This window comes from Orcinus orca, chromosome 8, assembly GCF_937001465.1.
Source record: "Orcinus orca chromosome 8, mOrcOrc1.1, whole genome shotgun sequence".
In the NCBI taxonomy this organism is placed as follows: Eukaryota; Metazoa; Chordata; class Mammalia; order Artiodactyla; family Delphinidae; genus Orcinus; species Orcinus orca.
In genome coordinates this window covers 62630144-62641169 of record NC_064566.1, presented here as the reverse complement: position 1 = coordinate 62641169, position 11026 = coordinate 62630144, and positions in this window count along the sequence as shown.

Genomic DNA, 11026 nt, shown 5'->3' with positions numbered 1-11026 from the left:
TGCCTTCACCTCTGTCCTTCCTTATGCACCCATTTCCTCTGTAATGTTGGCTCTGGTTACAGTCTTAACCCCCTCTTGGCTGGTTCCCCCTCTGCCAGCCTCCTTGCAATTGATACTTCTTTGGCCTGGCTCTTGCTTCCCCTCTTTGCCTCCATCCTTAGATACTCTCCTTGGATCCCTTCTTACCTCTGTGTTCCACAGCTATTGGCCAGCTCTATCTCAGTCTGAGCCCAGCTCTAGTTTCTAGGTTGGAGCCTTAGACATGACCTGACGTAACTGGGGGAAATCAGATGTCAGGGATTGGGGCCCAGCAGCAGTTTACAGACAGTGGTGGTGGTCAGATCCAGGCAAGAAACAAGATTGGGGTTGCAGGGGTTTATCTAATTTGGAGCAGGATCATGACTGGGAGGACAAGACTGGCAGGAGAGGGTCAAGGGGTCAGGGATTCAGGCTAGGCTCCCCGCCCGGCAGGGTAACTAAAGTGCAAAGCAGAAAGTTACGGTAAGATCCAGTCTTATAGACAGGCAAGCATAACAGGGGCTAGGGACAAGGCTGCAATTTGGTGAGCACAGGGGGCACACCAAACTCAGGCTGTATTAGTACTAATTCCAGCTTCCATACCTGGGGGTCTAAAACTATTGATCTGACAGGCTGGTTAGGGCTGAGACTCACAGAGAGTACTTGTTCAAAGCACAGACTTTGAGAGGAGACAGAAGAGGGTGTGAATCCCAACTCTGCTATTTACTAGCTCTGTGACCTTGGGCAAATTGCTTTACCTCTCTGATCCTCAGTCGCCTTACCCGTAAAATGGAGGTGGTAACACCTGCCTTACATGGATGTGGTGAGGATTAAATGAGTGAATTGGGGAAGACTATGAGGCCTCCTCAAAAAGGAAGGCCAGTAAACAAGTCTCTGAGCATCTGGGGCAAGTGGGGAGGAGACAACAGTCAGCAGCACAACGCTGGCACGGCCGGCTCTGGTTTCAACAGTAGTCTAGCATGGTCCTTCAGGTCTGGCTGCTGGAGAGACTAACACCCAGTGGGGTGCCCTCCCACTGGGTCTGGGGGAGTGGTTGAGTGTTGGCCCATTTGTCTCTACCAAATGCTCATGTGTACAGTGCTCTTGTATTTGCATGGCTCTGCTGTCAGCTCATAACCTCCCTGAGCCCTGAGCCAGCGTGCCTCCTTCTTTTAAACTCAAACAACGTTGACCCAACATTGAATATGGGCATATACATATGACTTCTATTGCTGAGTCTGTTCCGTATACCAGTGTTGGACTTAACCTTTTGTTCTGCTCAGAAATCTTCGTTTGCTCCTTATTTTTAATTTTTTTTGTGGTACGCGGGCCTCTCACTGCTGTGGCCTCTCGTGTTGCGGAGCACAGCCTCCAGACGCGCAGGCTCAGCGGCCATGGCTCATGGGCCCAGCCACTCCGCGGCATGTGGGATCTTCCCAGACCAGGGCACCATCCCGTGTCCCCTGCATCAGCAGGCGGACTCTCAACCACTGCGCTACCAGGGAAGCCCGGTTGCTCCTTATTTTTAACTGCATCTGTTCAATTTTCTAGGCCTTTTAGAATCTGACTTCAGTTTCTTAGCCACTGAGCTCCCTCTGCTTCCTAACGCTCCCCCTTTCTGTCTCACCCAGAGCTGTCTCTCATCACAGCTTCTCCTTCCCCCTTGGGTGCTTCACCTCCAGCTGCCCCTGCTGTTCCTCCTCTCTCTAAAATCCTACTCTTCCTTCAACCAGGCTCAAGTGTCCTTGCCCTTGAAGCCCTTTTTCTAGTTCTTGTTGTTTTCTTCCAGTTTTATTGAGATATAATTGACATACCACACGGTATTATAAGTTTAAGGTGTACAGCATAATGATTTGCTTTACATACATTGTGAAACAATTACCACAATTAGTTTAGTGAACATCCAACATCTCATATACATACAAAAGAAGAGAAAGAAAATGTTATTTCCTTGTGAAAACTCTTAGGATTTACTCTCTTAACAACATTTAATTATAAATGTTAATTATACTAATCATGTTGTACATTACATCCCTAGTACTTGTTTATCTTATAACCGGAAGTTTGTACCTTTTGACCTCCTTCATCCAATTCCCCTCACTCCACCTCCTACCTCTGGGAACGACAAATCTGATTTCTTTCTTGAAACCCTTTTTGAATCCTGGAATGCTTATAGATCTACATATCCTTGAGCACCTGTGACACTTAATAGTTTAGAATTTATCAAATTACACAAAATCTAAGATGCCATCAACTACAGATGCACCATTATTTTATGTGCCATTAGGAAAACCCTTCTAATTAAACTGGCAACTAGAGAATGTAAGACACCTTTTGATTTCAGAAATGTTAAGCTATAAAAAAAGGACATGTTAGAGTCAATGAAATATGGTAATTATTTAGTGGTACTTATTATAGTTATAATGGACATTATCACTGTTTCATAATTGCTGTTTATTTTCTGACTCACCTACTAGAATGAGGACTTCATGAGGACAGAGTTCATGCCTGACCATTCACTTACTATCCAGCTCACCTCTGGTACTCAACAGATGTTTGCATCAGTAGATTTCTAAAGTGAACAGAAAGTTCCTCGAAGACAAGAATTATGTATTACACTCTTATGTATGCTTATTTTTAAAATTGACATGTAACACACGTAAAGTGCACTAGTCTTAAGGGTAGAGCCTGAAGTCTTTTTATATATGTATACATCTGCATTATAATCACTCAAATTAAGATATAGAACATTTTCCTACAGTACTTTTCCCAGTGCTGAGGATATAGGAGGTATCTGTCTATACTTACTGATTGATTAAATGGTCTTCAGCTACCCTTGTATTGCTCAGTTTCAACTCACTACTGTTTTCCCTAGTTCAGTGGTTCTCAAACTTGCAAGAATTTGGAGAATCACCTGGAAAGCTTGTAGAAACACAGATTGCTGGGCCCCAACCCCAGGTTTCTGATTTAGAAGGTCTGTGGTAAGCCTGAGAATTTGCTTTTCTAACAAGGTAGTGCTGACGTGGCTCTAGTGGGATGGAGTGGGGGGGTGTCTTCCCAAAGGTATTAAATTCTCCCTAGTCATATGCTCATTCTAACCAGGGGTTCTTCACCTTTCTGAAAGCCCTGGCAATGTGGTGAAGCCCATGTACTCCCTAGAATAATATTTCTAAATGGAATAAAGTAAAATATTTGGGACTACAAAGAAAACCAATTATATTAAAATGGATTGTTCAAATTATTTAAAAAATTGTAATATGTACAATATTTGTGACAAGTCAGCTGTGATGTGATATTAAAAAAATTGAGGTTTCTTTTGGTGAAAAACTCCCACACCTACCGTTCGTACTACTGTGGTTTGTTGCATACATTTCCAGTTGAAAGAAATGGTAAATTTCAGATAGAGTTTAGTGAAAATAAAGAACCTAGGTTAGGAATACTCGCCCTTGTGCAATCTGAAATGGGGTGCTCTACTCTTTTTTTTTTTTTTTTTTTTTTAGCGGTACGCGGGCCTCTCACTGCTGTGGCCTCTCCCGTTGCGGGGCACAGGCTCCGGACGCGCAGGCTCAGCGGCCATGGCTCACGGGCCCAGCCGCTCCGCGGCATGTGGGATCTTCCCGGACCGGGGCACGAACCCATGTCCCCTGCATCGGCAGGCGGACTCTCAACCACTGCGCCACCAGGGAAGCCCAAGGGGCACTCTACTCTTGACATTTGGTGAAGTTCCAAACAATTCAGTTTGGTGGTTCAATATTATTAATTAAGTATCTCCTATGTGGAGACACTTTGTTAGATGATCGACATTCAGAGAGGAATAAGACACTGTCTCTTCTCTGTACAAGTACCTCCCATTTTGGTGGGAAATATAAAAATATAAACTGATGATTAAAGTGGAGTGTGACATATGCAGAAATAGAAGTATGAACAAGGCACAGAAGTAAAGAATGGAATGATTTATGCAGAAGTGTGAGAGATGGGGATAAGATCTAGAACTCGGTCAAATGGAAGTTGTAGTGGTAGACTATTACCTCGGTGGTCCTTGATGAAACATGCCTCCACATATTCAGATCCCCTGTATTGACTCTGAACTTGGCCACAAAACTTGCTTTGGCCAGAGGATATTACCAAGCATGACACAAATAGTTGCACATGGGGGCTTGTCTCTTGTAATGTTTGGGCTTCAGCTGCCATTTCAGAAGCTTGGACTTAGAAGACTGGATGAGGAAAGGCCATGTGGAGAGTGGCCCCAGAGGATGAGAGGCCATCTTGGATGTTCCAGCCTCAGTTGAGCTCTCAGCTGAATGCAGTCACTTCAGACATCCCACGTAGTAGTGAGGGAACAGCAGCAGTACCGCCCAGCCTACAGAGTAATGAGAAGTAGTAAATCATTGTTTTAACCACTATGTTTTGGAGTGGTTTGCTACACACCAATTGGTGATTGAAACAGTTGTTTTTATTTTATTTTTTTTAATTAATTAATTTATTTATTTACTTTTGGCTGCATTGGGTCTTCGTTGCTGCGCACGGGCTTTCTCTAGTTGCAGCTAGCAGGGGCTACTCTTCCTTGCGGTGCGCTGGCTTCTCATTGCATGGCTTCTCTTGTTGCGGAGCATGGGCTCTAGGCACACAGGCTTCAGTAGCTGCGGCTCAGGTTACAGGCTCTAGAGTGCAGGCTCAGTAGTTGTGGTGCCTGGGCTTAATTGCTCCGCGGCATGTGGGATCTTCCCGGATCAGGGCTCGAACCCATGTCCCCTGCATTGGCAGGAGGATTCTTAACCACTGCACCACTAGGGAAGTCCCAAACAGTTGTTTTTAATTTCTTTACTTTCTGTCCTCTTCCATTTGGCTTTTAAAAAATGCAGAGGACGTGCTTCCCTGGTGGCGCAGTGGTTGAGAGTCCGCCTGCCAATGCAGGGGATGCGGGTTTGTGCCCCGGTCCGGGAAGATCCCATGTGCCACGGAGCGGCTGGGCCCGTGAGCCATGGCCACTGAGCCTGCACGTCTGGAGCCTGTGCTCCGCAACGGGAGAGGCCACAACAGTGAGAGGTCCGTGTACCGCAAAAAAAAATAAAATAAAATAAAAATGCAGAGGACAAAACACTGTTACAAAAAAAAAAAAGCTGATGCAGAGATTTTTCTACAAACAAATAGGCACAATTTCCAGGGAAGTGTCTAGTGCTTCATACTTTTAAATCCTATAAGATCTATGGCTAGAGAATTGATATGAAAATTATGACTCTGGTAAACTTAAATGCTGATCTTCAGAGAATGATTACTTTAAATCATAAACTCTTAAAACCTGGGATTTTGAGCAGGAAGACATCTTGGAATCTATGCAGTCTAACCTCTTAATTTAAGGACACTGAGGCTTGAGAGGTTAAAACCACACAGTGTGTTGTTAGTAGGATCCAGAAAGGAAGCCAAGTCTCCTGGCTTCTAATGCAGTGTCTTTTAATAAGTAAGAAATGGTCATTTGTAGATTACCACTTTCATGATCTTATTTTCACAATAGGCAGAGTTGGTATATTTATACTTCCCTATTTTATAAATGAAAAAACCTGAGATTTGGATTTGAAGAGACCTGCTCATTTCACATAACTCATAAAACCAGGACTAGATTCTGGGCCTTATGACCCCTGGTCCAGGGCTTTTTTATTGTATCAGGCTGCCTGTGATGTCCAGTGTAATAAGCAAAGAAATAAACGAATATATTTTTGAAAGAGAATCAGCAGCAGACACTAATGTGGTTCATCTTTGAATTCCTCATAGCAATATACCATGTACATAATGTTCACTCAGTAAATAGTTGTAATATGAAATGAATATATGAATGAATGAATGAACAACTGAATAAACAAAGGATAGACCAGGATTATGTTTCATTTTAACCAGACATTCACTCAGTAAATATTTGTAATATGAAATGAATATATGAATGAATGAATGAACAACTGAATAAACAAAGGATAGACCAGGATTATGTTTCATTTTAACCAGACATTCCGTTCTTGAAATGTATGATTACTCAAGACCCCTCTGTACTTGAAAAGGAATAGGGGATAAAACCCCCAGTCAGTAGTAATGACAACATTTTGTAATTATTGTGCTTTGAATTCAAAAGCAGAGTATTAGACACAAAGGTAAGCTCTTTCAATATGTCTCTCCTATTTTGTACATAATAACTCAAAAGGCCCTCTCTGGACATGGCACAATGGTGGGAAGGAGGTGAAGGGAGAACTTTCTACTGAGCCATCGGGAAATGAAGGTTACTCCCCTTCTCCCAGTGAAGAACTAAGGTAGCAGAAGTGACCCAGGCAACCTTGAGCAGCCTTGTCCAGTAGAAGGAGAATGAGAGCAACATATTATTTATTTATTTAATAAATAAATTAATTAATTAAATTATTTATTTATTTATTGGCTGCGTTGGGTCTCTGTTGCTGCACGTGGGCTTTCTCTAGTTGCGGCAAGCGGGGGCTACTCTTCGTTGCTGTGCACGGGCTTCTCATTGTAGTGGCTTCTCTTTGCTGTGGAGCACGGGCTCTAAGTGCGCGGGCTCAGTAGTTGTGGCACACGGCGTTAGTTGCTTTGCGGCATGTGGGATCTTCCCGGACCAGGGACTGAACCCATGTTCCCTACATTGGCAGACGGATTCTTAACTACTGTGCCACCAGGGAAGTCCAACGTATTTAATTTAAAATTTTCTAGTAGCTACAGTAAAATAAAAGAAAACAGATGAAATTAATTTTGATAACGTTTTATTTAATTCAATATGACCAAAATATTATCTTTTCAACATCGAATCAACACAACAACTATTGATGGGATATTTTACTTTTTTTTTGTTTTTCTGAGATGTACTTGGGGTACATCTCACTCCAGACTAGCCACATTTCTAGTGCTTAGTAGCCATATGTGGCTAGTGGCTACCATTTTGGACAGCACAGGCCTAGCCACACAGGACATGGTGATTCTGTAAAAGGAAGGTGACAGTAATCACAACACAGAGGAAGTAGTCTCCTAAGGAGCACTTGAGGAAGTTAGCCTGCTTTAGTCCAATCATGTAACCCAAACCACTGCTGTTTGAAGGGAGATTCTACTACCTCGTGTTTGGCTCTTCAGCCCTGGGCAAGTACCTTAACCTTCATATAACTCAGTTTCTCATCTGTTGTCACTTGGAGCTGTTCAGATGATTATATAGGTAAAAGCATTTAGTCAATACCTGGCAGGTAGGAAGTACTTGATTAGTAGCAGCTATAAAAATCTACTAGGATCCCACCTTATCACACAAACCTTAACCTCATTTTAGAGTTTTATTAAAAGGTTAGTAGGGCTCCCTACGGATTGCTATCGTCTCTTCCGCAGCAGGTGGAAAGGGGCTCTTAGGTAAGGTGAATTGGAAAAAAAAAAAAAATGTAAAGAAACAAAAATGGTCATGAGTTGCATTATAACTAGATTTATTCTATTAGAGGGAATCATATTAATAAAATAAGGTGGTGTTCTACTTTTTTAAAGTTGTGGTAAAATGTACATAACATAAAATCTGTAACGGAGCAGCACCCTATGGGGCCTTCCCAGGACAGACCCCTCCCCCATATCCTCTGCTGTAGTTCCTCTCTGACTACCTAGATAATAGTATCTCATGCATATTTCCTGAGTTTTTCATTTGCTAAAAACCACCACCATGTGGAAGAAATTAACTACTTGACGATCATGAGCACGCAGCCCCCAGACCTGCTGGTGACTAAGGATTGATCACCATCAACCAGAGAATTGTGCAGGAGTGGGTCACATACCGTTTGGGATGACTCTCTCTCACCTGGCCTTTAAAAACGCTTTGCTGAAATGCTTCAGGGAGTTCGGGGGGGTTTTGGGCACGAGCCCTGCAATAATCCCTTCTCTGCTCCAAGCTCCAACTTTTCGGTTTGTTTGGCCTCACTGTGTGTTGGGCACACAAACTTGTGTTCGGTAACAAATCTACCATTTTAACCATTTGTAACTGTACAGTTCTATGGCATTAAGTGCATTCACACTGTTCTATAACCATCACCATCATTCATTTCCAGAACTTTTTCAACATCCCGCAATGAAACTCTGTATCCAATAATTTCCTATTACCCCCTTCCCCAGTCCCTGGTAAACACTAGCCTACTTTCTGTTTTTTTGTGTTTGACTATTCTAGGTATTTCATATAAATGGAGATCTTTATTATTTTATTTTTAAAATAAATTTATTTATTTATTTTTGGCTGTGTTAGGTCTTCGTTGCTGCACACGGGCTTTCTCTAGTTGCGGTGAGTGGGGGCTACTCTTCGTTGTGGTGCGTGGGCTTCTCATTGGGTGGCTTCTCTTATCGTGGAGCACAGACTCTAGGCGCACAGGCTTCAGTAGTTGTGGCACATGGGCTCAGTAGTTGTGGCTCGCGAGCTCTAGAGTGCAGGCTTAGTAGTTGTGGTGCATGGGCTTAGTTGCTCCACAGCATGTGGGATCTTCCTGGACCAGGGATCAAACTTCTGTCCCCTGCCTTGGTAGGTGGATTCTTAACCACTGTGCCACCAGTGAAGTCCCTGGAGGTCTTTATTTTTTGAAGTAACATGTTATTTCTTTAAACATTAAAGTAAGAAAATATGTTCTTACAGATAGAGTAAACCAAGAAATGTTTTTAAAGAATAATTAATGTTGGAATGCATGTTGATATGTGCAGATGAAAGGCACTGAAGTAACAAATTATGACTATTACACATACATATCTGAGGGAGATGATCACCATGAAGGTTCTTCTTTACTTTTTAAAAGGAACTCTATGAAAATATATGCACATGAATATAAATTAGGACGTCTGCATAAGACCATTGCTCATAAATGTCATAAATAATCAAAATGTTCATGAATATCAGAAATCTCTCTGGTTTACAGATCCTTGGGTTCCAACCTTGGCTGTGTCACTAGTGTGCCATTTGGCCTAAGCTTAGGACCTGATCCTCTCAAGTCCCTCCTATCTTCATCTGTAAAATGCAGATACTAATAGCTGCCCTTCCTACATCATAGGGTTGATGTGAAGATCAAACAAGATAATCAGAGTGAAAGAGCTTTGCAAATACAAAGCCCTGTAGAAATGCAAGGCATTATTAAAGACTGTGGAGAGATTGCTAACACAATTTGATTCAAGGCCAAAGTTTTGTACTTCCAAAAGTTAAAAAGATATTCAGCATTTGCAAATTATTTAGAAAACCAAATTCCTGCTGTGGCGACCCAGTACTATGACTGAATTATATGCTAAATGCTGTACATTTGATACCTACTGCTTGCTATAAGTCACATAACCACATTACCACACTGGATGTAATTGTACAGCATTTTGCAATATCTTCCATTTTTGGTGGGTAAGAGGTTATAAATCAACATAGCTTAAAGACAAACTCATGTCTTCACTAGAAGATTTGGTTTTTAATTTGTTTTACTTTTCCATGGTGGCAACAGTGCTACTCTCTGTAACATGTCTACTATGAGATGCAATTTAGCAAGCATTAATTAAGTGCCTATGGTGTACAGTCATTTGGGGTAGAGATGGGGTTGAAGGAAGGGTGGAGGTCATGAGAAGAAACACAAAGCAAAAAGGGGTCCTTGAATTGGGGGAGATTTAAAACTGGTGGGGAGTAGCATATCTGTGACAACTAACTATAAAGACACAATGAAATCAATGCCAAGAAAAGGCTTAAGGGGCTTCCCTGGTGGCGCAGTGGTTAAGAATCTGCCTGCCAATGCAGGGGACACGGGTTCGAGCCCTGGTCTGGGAAGATCCCACATCTGCGGAGCAACTAAGCCCGTGAGCCACAACTACTGAGCCTGCACTCTATAGCCAGCGAGCCACAACTACTGAGCCCGTGAGCCACAACTACTGAAGCCTGCGTGCATAGAGCCTGAGCTCCACAGCAAGAGAAGCCACCGCAATGAGAAGCCTGCGCACCGCAATGAAGGGTGGCCCGTGCTCGCTACAACTAGAGAAAGCCCACGCGCAGCAACAAAGACCCAACGCAGCCAATAAATAAATAAATAAATAATAAATTCTTTTAAAAAAAAGAAAAAGAAAAGGCTTAAGTAATACATCATGCGGGTTCAAAGGATTGATTGAGATGTTCAAAGGATTGATTCATTCAACTAGGAGGGCAGAATCTTGTGAGATTTGTCCCTGGTCCTGATGCCTGAGAAGGATTCCTTGGGTCAGAAATAGAGGTGAGGATGTCCTGAGCCTGCAGGAACCATACCTAGCCTATCCCACAAATATTTACCCGCTAACTGGCTGATAAAACTAAACAGCTTGGCAATGTGCCTGTGACTCTACAAAGTAACAGCTGGGTGGTGTTGGGGTTAAATCCCAGATTCTCATTTGAAAGCAAGAGCCTTTGGAATTCCACCATCCCAGGAGGCCTGTTCAGAGGACAGTCATACACACCTCTGCAAACAACACTTCATTTTATTTCAGTTCCATAGAGTTGCAAGAATTTAATCTTTGTTCAAATGGAGGTTCCAAATTTAAATAACCCACGCGCAGCTGGAGAACTCTCCAGGCCTAAGTTCCACCTGCTTGTTTCTAAGCTAACTTCTGCTTGTGTCCCAGTCAGTTTTCACAGATCCAGCACCAACCTTTATGTTTGAGTTTAGTTTGGGGGGAGGGATTACACTTCCCCTTCCAATTCATTACTGTTAGATTACTTTTCCCTTTCCCCAAAGTATAAGAACTCTCTTCTAACCATTATCATACTATTAGCTAACATTTATTGAGATCTTACCTTGGGCCAGGCAGTGTGCTATGCGTATTACACATCTCCCTTACACAGGACAGGTAATATTACTATTTCTATTTAATTGCAGAGGAACAGAGGCTTAAAGAGGCTATGTAACTTTTCCCAAGTCACCTGGCTAGTTTAGTGTTGGAGTCCAGTGGAGTCAGGACACGCACATATAACCACTGCACTGTATTATCCCTACCCACTTGTCTTTCTCTTCAATAT